Source organism: Echeneis naucrates, chromosome 2 (genome assembly GCF_900963305.1).
Source record: "Echeneis naucrates chromosome 2, fEcheNa1.1, whole genome shotgun sequence".
Lineage (NCBI taxonomy): Eukaryota > Metazoa > Chordata > Actinopteri > Carangiformes > Echeneidae > Echeneis > Echeneis naucrates.
This window is the reverse complement of record NC_042512.1, coordinates 7,323,012-7,333,357: the sequence shown is the minus strand read 5'-3', so window position 1 is coordinate 7,333,357 and position 10,346 is coordinate 7,323,012. Positions and strand designations below refer to the sequence as shown.

General features: G+C 40.4%; 1 long non-coding RNA gene and 3 other non-coding genes across 4 annotated transcripts; 2 read left to right on the top strand and 2 right to left on the bottom strand.

The window, feature by feature from the left end:
- Positions 1-343: 343 nt before the first annotated feature.
- LOC115057163 (uncharacterized) lies at positions 344-2,879 on the bottom strand. The gene is made up of 4 exons (XR_003841902.1): positions 2,817-2,879; positions 1,798-1,933; positions 1,606-1,716; positions 344-404 (listed from the first exon to the last, which is right to left on the bottom strand). It is a non-coding gene; the product is annotated as an uncharacterized LOC115057163 (long non-coding RNA).
- A 2,438-nt stretch (positions 2,880-5,317) lies between these two features.
- On the top strand, positions 5,318-5,507 carry LOC115057838 (U2 spliceosomal RNA). The gene has a single exon (XR_003841967.1). It is a non-coding gene; the product is annotated as a U2 spliceosomal RNA (small nuclear RNA).
- A 1,271-nt stretch (positions 5,508-6,778) lies between these two features.
- On the bottom strand, positions 6,779-6,850 carry trnac-gca (transfer RNA cysteine (anticodon GCA)). The gene has a single exon. It is a non-coding gene; the product is annotated as a tRNA-Cys (tRNA).
- A 1,033-nt stretch (positions 6,851-7,883) lies between these two features.
- Positions 7,884-7,966, top strand: trnal-cag (transfer RNA leucine (anticodon CAG)). Its single transcript has one exon. It is a non-coding gene; the product is annotated as a tRNA-Leu (tRNA).
- Positions 7,967-10,346: the final 2,380 nt, after the last annotated feature.

Genomic DNA, 10,346 nt, shown 5'->3' with positions numbered 1-10,346 from the left:
ATGATAATAATAATAATAAAAAAAAAATAACATTAACAACAAAAATAACAGCCATGTCTGTAGGTCCGAGTGTGAGTGTGGCAGATTGTTTGTCCTGTCTGTCTCTGTGTGTTGGTCCTGAGATGGACTGGCAATATGAATAAATGAATCTCCACATTCTGGTTGAGATCCCAATGGAGACAAGGACAAAAAAGAAACAGCTGGAGTAAAAAATTTAAGTAACAGTGAGAGTGAATAATGATGGAGCAGTGATCTGAGTGCTGAGCTCTGACAGATGGACAGTTAGAGATCCTCATCTCACCTCTGAGCTTTGGTCTGACTCTCATGTTCCCCACACAGAGTGGTTTTAGAGGGAGGGGCTCCCTCCTCTCTGTCCTCACACTGATTCATAGCTGAGCCTGCACCTTCACACAAACACAACAAGATTTACATTGCAGGACACATAATCAGCATTACTGTCACTAATTTATCACTAACTTCAACCTTTAATTCCCAACAGCAAACTGTTTGACTTTTCTCTCTCTGTGTTGCTTTCAGTGAGATTGTGTTATAAACAGAGAACATTCCTGATTCATGTTAATCCCGATCTTCAATGTTATACATTGGCATTAACACTAAATTTCAAGCAAACTCAGATCACCATTCACTTTTTACAGTGCAAGTTGAAGAATTATTGAACCTTGACACAGTTATGACCACCATAGCTTGGCACATTTTGAGGTCTACAATTTAATGATATATATTTTTGAGGGCCAAATCATTCCTTCAGAAGCCAAGTAAAATAGGAAAAAAAAAACAACAGTTACAACTAAACCATTCTGACCTGTGTTAGGAATTGCAAGGCCACAGGAGGTGGTTCTCTCATCTGATATTCAGGATGCATCTTAAACATTTGTTTCTTTGACACATTATTTAAATCGTGTGCCTCCTCAACTTCACATAGAAATCAGTCTGATCTGTCAGTAACCTGCAAGTTCTAGAGAAATGCATCTCAGATCTGATGGTGCTTCTTCTCTCTGTCCACTAGATGGCGGTATCTGACTGTGGGATGTGTTGATGGAATTGTGATTTAATTAATGTCACCTTATAGATCGAACAATTCATACAAACAAGGAGTCCCACTTCAATCAATGGCTTTACATAATCTGGAAATATATGAACTGTGGAATTAACAGTAAGAGTTCAATTCACTCAGCCGAGTTCATCCAAGATTTCAGGCCAGTTCTGACGTTTGTTCTGTCATGGCTCAACGATAACACTCCATGCCAGTTCAAGGAAATCAACTTAAGCCTTGTCAAGAAAGTTAAGTTGATAAAAACTTCTGCTTCACTTTAGATTAATTTGTGGTGACCATTTAAATACCATTTAAATAAAATCTGGATTCTACTCTGGTTATTTAAAATATTGAGTTTACGAAGTCAAAGAATCTTACTTTATATCAGAACAAGAACAAAGCAAAGGAACTATTCACTACAAATTTCGGATAAAATACTAATACATTAGGTCTGTAAATAGGAAGAAAGGAAGGAAGGTAAGTAAACATGTCTACTGTTGTCAGCTCAGTGTGATCACAGTGATCCTGTTCAGACATTTACAGATTCTCACCTGCTGAACTCACTTGAAGTCAACAGTCACTTTCCAGCTTTATGTGTCAAAGAAACATGTGAAGGGAAGAAGCTGCTTGTTCTCCATCATCAGTCCTGGTGTCTGTTTGAGCTGAGGAAAAGTCAAATCCTTGTAACTTCAGGGTTCAATAAAAAAAAAAAAAACCTGTAGTGACATGAAAACCATTCTCACCTGTGTTAAAAACCAAATCAGTGCCAGAGGACTCTTTGGGATGGTGCTGTGATTCTGCAACAACACCTTTAAAGTCCCGACCCTCAACTCAGCAGACGAAGATGTAAATGTGCTGCAACAATGTGAATTTCTAAGTCTGAAATTTGAAATAACAGTAAGCACTAAACAAATCATTCAGAGCCAACAACAATTATGTTATTCTAAGTTCAACCAACAGATGGAGCCATCAGAAATCTGGATCTCTTCATTATTTCAATATTTAATTCTAATTTCTACTATTCATATAGCTTTGTAATTGTCAAAGAGGAAAAATATCATGTAATAAAGAATGATGCAAAAACAAGACAAAACATAAATGTCCAGGGGCAAGTGTTTCTTATTTTTTTGTATTTTGTTGTTTGCTTCAACTTTAAACCAACATCTCTTTTCATCATCACATTCTTCTCTACTGTCTTCAGTTTAGAAACTGTCAACTTCCATGTTTTTTGATTTTGTTATTCAAAAGCAACAGAGCTGAGACAATGTCTTCAGGAGACACAGACCTTGAATATTATGTGTATTCAATGAGTGTTCTCATGGATTGAAGTGATATACATGAGCCAACAATAATTTTTCTGAAAAAGTATTGTTGGCTCATCTTTGATCTGGAACAATGTGGAAAGATTACATGAATCTTCTACTGTCTGTCCACTAGATGGTGATAAACAATGTGGGAACATTTTACATTAAATCAGTCACAGTGTGGAGAAATCAAACAGTTTCTGCTGAACAAACTGGTCATATTAAAGTGCTGCCTTTGTTTCTTATTGTTTCTAAATGTATTGGAAGACAAATGAACCGAGGAAACTGAAGTCAAACTGAGTTCAGAGGCCTCTTAGCCAGCTGACCAGTTCTGAGGAACCTCCATCAATAAACTCAGATTATAATCAAACTGCTGCCAAAAGTAACATAAAATTCTAAATCAACAAGCACAATGTGATCACAGTGATCCTGTTGATCAGAAATATAAAGATTCTCACCTGCTGAACTCACTTCAGGTTGATTTGCACACATTCCAGCTTTGTGTGTTCAGAAAACATGTAGCTGCTCGTTCTTCACTTCCTCATTACTCAACCAGTTTTCTTCCTCCTTATAAGAAACAAACAGGATGTGAAGTTTTACTATCTGTCCACTACATGGTGATAACCAACACACCCTCATTTGCCCGGTTTGCATTTGGCTCAGTACTTTTTTTTTTTTTCGGAAAAATGTAATTATTGAAGAAGCTCAATTTTACTGAAGAGGAAACAATGATTGATCAAACTGACAAAAGAAAACACACATTATTTGAAAGCCCAAGTTCTGACCTAAATGAAACAAGGTGAATGGCAGAAAGTAACTTTAGAAGAGAACACTGTTAGTCCTCAGCGACAGATTGTCGGGGAAATGAAAAAGAAGCAGTCTGATTTAAAGCCGCTGCCTAGAAATACATTACTGCTCACAACATTAGTGTGTGATGCTGCTGGAGGAGGAGAGGGGACCCTGCTGCTCTCTACACTTGATGATCTATCGCAATCACACAGAATAATAATCTGACTGATGTAGATCATGCACGTTTCTGTTTATTTCTACAAACATCCTTATCAGAATTATAATTATTAAAGTGTATCATGACATTTACTCAGGATAGAATTATATTCATTCTTATTAGAAAAAAAATCTTTTATCACTTTGTCTGTCTTCCTGTCTTTTTGTCATGTTCTTCAACTCTTCAACAGCCCATCTCAGTTACTAACTCTTCTTTATATATCTGAGAAGGTAGCTGGTTGAAAATGATCATCATGGTCCCAGATTTGAGCATCAAACTGTTAGTTTTCAACAAAAATGTATAAATATCAATTGCTAAAAAATAGGTTTTCAAAAGTTGTTGATCCAAACACAGTCTGAGCTCTCTGTGGAAAACTGAATATGACTTACAGTAAAATCTGATTCCAGAGCAGCTCTGAACTTTCTGTATCAGGTAGATCCTTCATCCTTTGATACTATCAGACATTACGGTCTGTTCTCAGCTCAGCTGGAGTTTTTCTCTGTTCGTCAAAGTGAACTCTGACCTCCATGTCTCAGTGTCTCAGTGTTACAGAAGTCCACTGTGAGTCTTCGTCCCTCCACAGTCCACAGGGACAAACTGACAGTGAAATAATAATAATGTTAACACTCACCGGCCTCAGCCTTCAGTTTCCCTGCTTCTGCTCCGACAGCTTCAAAATGGAGGCTGAACTCTGAACACTTCTCCTTTTAGCTGCTGCGGTTACTGGAAGTCACACGACCCTGTGTGTGTGTGTGTGTGTGTGTGTCTGTTTCCTCTGTTGTCAGTGTAACTGTCACATATTTCCTTCTTCACTTTTAGACATGCTCATTGGAGTTGACGGTGCGTCCAAACCAAATGACCGATTTAAGATGATGTAGCAGGAAGACGCAGCCTCACTGAGTCTCCATTTCAACTTGTGTCCAAAGTGAGGTCTTCAAACTATATACTGTTTTTAAACCTGACTGATAGGCCGAGTAATAAACAATCTGCATCATTCTTTATGCTCTTTGCTGAATGTTGTTGTCCCGTTCAGTAAAAAAGGGAAGCGCTCACAAGCAGAAAGAAACATGGCGCCCCCTTTCCTATTGGTGGAAAAATGCACCACGTCAGCCAATCAAAAGATTATTAGGCAAGACGCAACAGTTGGTTGCTAAAGCAGAGGAGAAAGATGTTGGAGTGACAGCAGTAAAACGAAGGACAGAGATATCGCCAGTGAGTTTTTAGATAAAAATAATAAATTGTGCAGCACCTCATTTACACTAATGATCCAGTGTGGTTTCCCTTTGCAGGTCTGAATTCTGCCAACTGTGTTTGTAAGTATTACTGCCATGTTGGAGTTGGAATAAATTCACTGACGCTTTAAAATGATCGCGGTACTGATGCTAATCCCGTTAGCCGGTCTATGGCGTTTTCCATTGTATGTTAGCATTAAGCGGACATAACGGACTTTATGTTAAGATAAAATAATGGCAGTAATGCTGGTTAAAATGACTTTGAATGCTATTTTAAATATCTGTTTATTCGGTCATTTGTGGTTTTATTCTGTTACTCTTTAATTTTATTATTCTCCCTTTCGGCGGAAAAAGCCGAGTCCTGTTGAGGAGAGCCGAATCTTCAGAGAATCCGTGCAGACAGGGGGGTTATTTTGATGGACACACCATGAGGCCAATCACATGAGAGGACAAACTGATGTTTTCACAATAATATTCAGCTGGTAAATTGACATAGATATGAAGTTTTACAGGTGACCAAGAAGAGACGTTTTCTTTGCTCTACAACGTAACTTTGTGAAAATAACATGTCTGTGGTTGTTTTCTGATCCCTCCTTCGTTTCTTCATGTCTTCTGTTTGTGTCTCTCTCTCGGAGTGATGTTGTTACTGAAGCCGACTCTGACCCCTCACTGAGCGGGTCGGTGCGGAGAAACACTCCGTTACCTCCGACAGCTGAGCGGTATTGCTTCTCGGCCTTTTGGCTAAGATCAAGTGTAGTATCTGTTCTTATCAGTTTAATATCTGATACGTCCCCAACCGGGGACCATATATTAAATAGATTTTTGGAACAGGGAGATGGAATAGGGGCTTGCTCCGTCCACTCCACGCATCGACCTGGTATTGCAGTATCTCCAGGAACGGTGCACTCCCTCTGTGTGTTCAATACAAGTCCTGTTCAGCTCAACATCACCTTAAACACATGATGTTGTCTTCATGTGTGTAACGCTGAGTGTACAGAGTGTTCATGTTCAGTTTATGGTTTTAGAATCAGTGATGCATTCATGTAGAAACATCAGTTTAATGTTGCTGATTTCATCAGGTTATATTCTGCTGATCAGACTGAATCAATAAAGTTTTGTTTCAACACGTCATCGTTTAAATGTTGGTTGTATTTTGCATTTGTCAGCTGAATCCACAGAGTCACTGAAATGATGAAGTAAATCCAGGAAAGGAAAAACGTTTGGCTCTGAATCTCAATGTAGATTTGAACAAAGAGCTCCAGCTGAAGAAAACAATGCTGTCTGTTTCCAGATGATGAAGAACTCAGTTCTCAGTTGATGCTCAGTTATCTCCATCTAGTGGACAGATGGTAGAAGTTGATTCCTGAAAAGAGGAAGTGACTTTTCCTCAGATCAAACTGTTGAAGGAGAACGAGCAGCTTCTTCCTCACTGACTAACTCAACTTCTGTCTCCTGGGTTTGGATTTGAGCCTCTTTCTCAGGAGCACACACAGAAAAAATAAGATTTTCTATTCCAACAATATTCGTGATGTCCTCGCGTATGAATGAATGTTTCACAAATGAGGCAGCAGCTACTCTTCCTGGGGTCCAAATGAAAATGCACATCTGCAGTCAAACAGGTTCAGGTAGATGCAGAGTCCTACATTAAAACAAACCACTTTACCATCAACCTCAACTGCATTTTTTGTAAACACTTGTTCTTATTATTAATGTTAAGACCCAGAAAGCATCATATTTGATTGATAATCTGATCACAGATCAATAATCAGCCATTGGAAGACGCTCTGAAACTTTCTTCTGCAGTCAGAACTCATCCACCTTCACACTGGACATCTTCTGACTGTAGAACTGGAGCTTTTTATACATCTCACTGCAGCACAATAAAGTCCTCTGTGAGTATTGTGTGTCCCACAGTGTACATGACATCTGAGCAGCAATACTTCCACCTGCTGGAGATTTATTGTTACTACAGCTGTAAAATAAATCTATCAGAACATGAACTCAGTCTGTAGAATCCAGAAGATTAATGACACACTTTGTCCTGCTGTTATGGAATCAAATCCAACTTTAGGTTTTCTATATATTAAACTAATGGGCATAGTTGGGGATCAAACAGAAAAAGACAAAGGCAAGATTTTTCTTTTCGCTTGCATATGAAAACATGTAGTCTCATGGTGGTGGCAGGGGGCACCCAGATTTGAACTGGGGACCTCTTGATCTGCAGTCAAATGCTCTACCACTGAGCTACACCCCCCATGAACACACACAGCCCATCACTGCAGATCAGCAGGTCTGACTGAACTACACCCGTTTCACTGCAATAATGCCACATGTCTCACATTGTCTAACTTCTCAAAGTTGTGACTTTGGATGAAAGATACACTGTTACATGGATCAAAGGCAGCAGCTCTTCAGACTCACACATCATTCAAACCTTCAAGGAAGTGACACGCTACGTTTGTCTTTGGAGCTTCATTAACAGAGTGCACTCTATTGTGGAGGTCATGAGAAAAAAATGGGAGGAGTCTTTGATCTCTGTGATGTCATGAGAACCTTTGTGACATCACAGAATCAGCATCTCCTTTGATGGAGATGCTGAGAGAATAACTTTGTCATCCACAGAATAAAACCTCAAATTACATGATTAAAATAGCATTCAAAGTACTTTAATTATGTAAAGGGATTTGAACCCGGGACATCTCGCACCCAAAGCAAGAATCATACCCCTACACCAACGAGCCCCAGACATGGATGTCACAGGTAGCTGGATCGATGCCCACATTCGTCACAAATCCATGACTGTGGTGTTATTAGCAGCTAACTTGATGAAGATTTGATACAACCATTTTGTGGAGTGAACTTCCATCAAAGGCTTGCAGAGAAACAACACGGTAAAGCAAAGCACAAAACTGTCCTGAGGATCTATCCCACATCGGTAACTCAAAGTGATGGTGGCCAATGGTGCAACTTAAAGTCTTGTGGAGAATGTGGGCATCGATCCCACTACCGCTCACATGCTAAGCTAGTGCTCTACCATTTGAGCTAATTCCCCTGTACTGGCATACTAGCATACAAGCTAAGCTTTGGGAAAAGGCCCTTTAACAACCTCTGAGTTCACTATCAACAGGTTTCAAAGATATTTAGAAATCATTCACGGCCTTAAAGGCAGATATTGAGGATAACTCTAGCTGGAATAGCAGGCTGCAACAGGAAAAGATCTGCATGTCTCTGTCTCTTGATGGGCTAATTTTTCAGCAAATTTTTCGGCTATTGTTGCACCGTTTGTCGTCAGAATGGCCGAGCGGTCCAAGGCGCTGCGTTCAGGTCGCAGTCTCCCCTGGAGGCGTGGGTTCAAATCCCACTTCTGACAGAGATCACTTTTCTTTCACCTCAACTGCAGCAAGGTGTGTTTGGGGACAAAGTTCTTTTGGTCTACTTTTGACCGCCCAAGCTTTTAAAAGACCAAAATTCCTTTGACGTGTCGAAATATTGCCACTCCGTCCTTGGAAAATTGAAACAACCTGGTTTTGTCCACTGCACACGTATGAGGAAATGCAAATTTTGAGCCTCTGTGCGATCTAATCAGGCAGTCTTTGAGTATTGTGGACTCACTTTGATGGGCAAATTTTTAAGCAAATTTCAGGCAGGAGTTGATCACACAACCATTATAATTTTAAGACTAAGGAACTGTAAACTGTAAACTACGATCTCTTAAAGGTAAATGTAAAATCAATTGAAGAGTACATCCAAACTTACACGTTGACTTGAGTAGTAAATGCTTCTCATGCTGTTTCTCCTTTGCTGCTGCAGCGGTGTTATATTTACGGGGAAACATGTTCTCATCCTCTCCATGGGCCTGCTTTCAGACCTCCAACTCCCCTGGGTTGAAATAACTGGATCTCCATTGATGATGGCTTTTTATAGAGGTTATGATGCTGAGCTGCTTAAAGTGTCTGTCTTGTAAACAGGACATCCTGCATCCAAACCCAGCAGTGCTTCACTCTCGGTGGAGTTCCTGCTCATCACTTCCTGTATTACAGCTTTTGCTTGCAGTTTCTGGACAAGACAAAGTGGTTGTTGCTGTGTTGAGCAGATGGAAATGTGGTGATTGACCGCTTTTCACAGGAGACAAACTTTGGGAAGAGTCATGATGGTCAGGAACTGATATTGGCGACATAACACTAAGGGCTTGTCTTTGAACCCAGGACCTGTCACACCCGAAGCGAGAATCATACCCCCAGGACCAATGAGCCATTAGCTGCAATGCCTTAAAGGTGCTAAAGGGCATTCTGGTCTGGACTCCTGACAGTGTTTTGTAAAGTTTGTTCACCAAACTCTTCCAAAGTGGATGAAAAATCAGTATAAAATGTGAATTTGACTTTTTCACAATCAAGGGGTTAGGACTGAAAACACTAAAGCCTGTGGCTCCCTGTGGTAGGAATGGACAGCAGTTGTTGGACTAAAGATAACTCAGCTGTTACTGAATCATCTGTAGCTCAGTCAGTGGAGCATCAGAAAGGAGCAGCTGCTTCGCTCTCAGTGGAGTTCCTCCTCATCACCTCAACAAAGCAGAAGGGTCATCTCTGAAGTTGTTCTCTGAAACCGTCTGTATCTGTATCGTAGAAGAAGTAAAAACAAATGGGAAAATAACACTCAGTAACATTTATGTTTCCATTTCAACATTTTTGAAGCACTGATTTACAGGAAAACATGGAGAATGTCATTTATCGCAGAGTGGGGATCTAATCCATGACTGGGGTTATTAGCACCACGCTCCAACCAGCTGAGCTAACCTAACTTTTGAGACATTAACCACTCGGACACCTCGTCATATTTGATACTTGTCCTGGAGTCTCCAGGGGAGACTGCGACCTGAACGCAGCACCTTAGACCGCTCAGCCATTCTGACGACAGAAGCTGAAAAATAGCCAATCAAAGTGAGTCCAGTCCACATGAAATATTGTGAGGTTGAATGCTGCACGCTGACTGGTTGTGTGTCCAAATGGCTTCAAAGACATCTTTCTGCCATTCACTCCTCCAAACCTTTGGACACAGCTTTGAGCTTTCTCACAGGTGTCATTATTTCAGTGAAGATGTATGTATGGATGTATTCCCCCTGAATCCTGCGATTCACAGCTTCCACCAAATGGAGCCAAATAAGACACAAAACTTATTGTGATGTGAGTCTGAAGAGCTGCTGCCTTTGATACATCACCAGATGATGTCACAATACTCACAGAATGAAAGTCTTTCCTTTGAAGCTGTTTCAAAGAATTTCCAAAATCACGTGATTCAGATGTAAACACAAAGTCTGCCTCACTTCAGAACAGCTGTGAAGCTTATTGATCATTCATTTGTTGATTATTCATGATTAGCTCAGAACCAAACAGAGTATCTGAAGCACAATAAAGAGTTCTGCTCTCCAACACTCTGATCCCTCAATTACCGCTCCACTGGAGCCTGTGACGTGTCCCTCCTGACAATGTGCTTCATTATCACCGCTGGAGATGCCGGGGATCTCATTGGTTCGGTTCACAGCTGAGTGTGAAACAGCAGTGGAGCAGTGGAAGAGTGCTGGGCCCAAAACCCAGAGGTGGATGATGGAAACCATCCTCTGCTAAGGCAGTGATGCAAATAACAAAATACACTGATCAAAGTTTACTGCCTTTGAACATGAAAGACTCATGGTTTCATAAATCAGCGTCACCTATCACTGCTGTGGAGTCTGTAATGTGAACCACTAAAGGGAA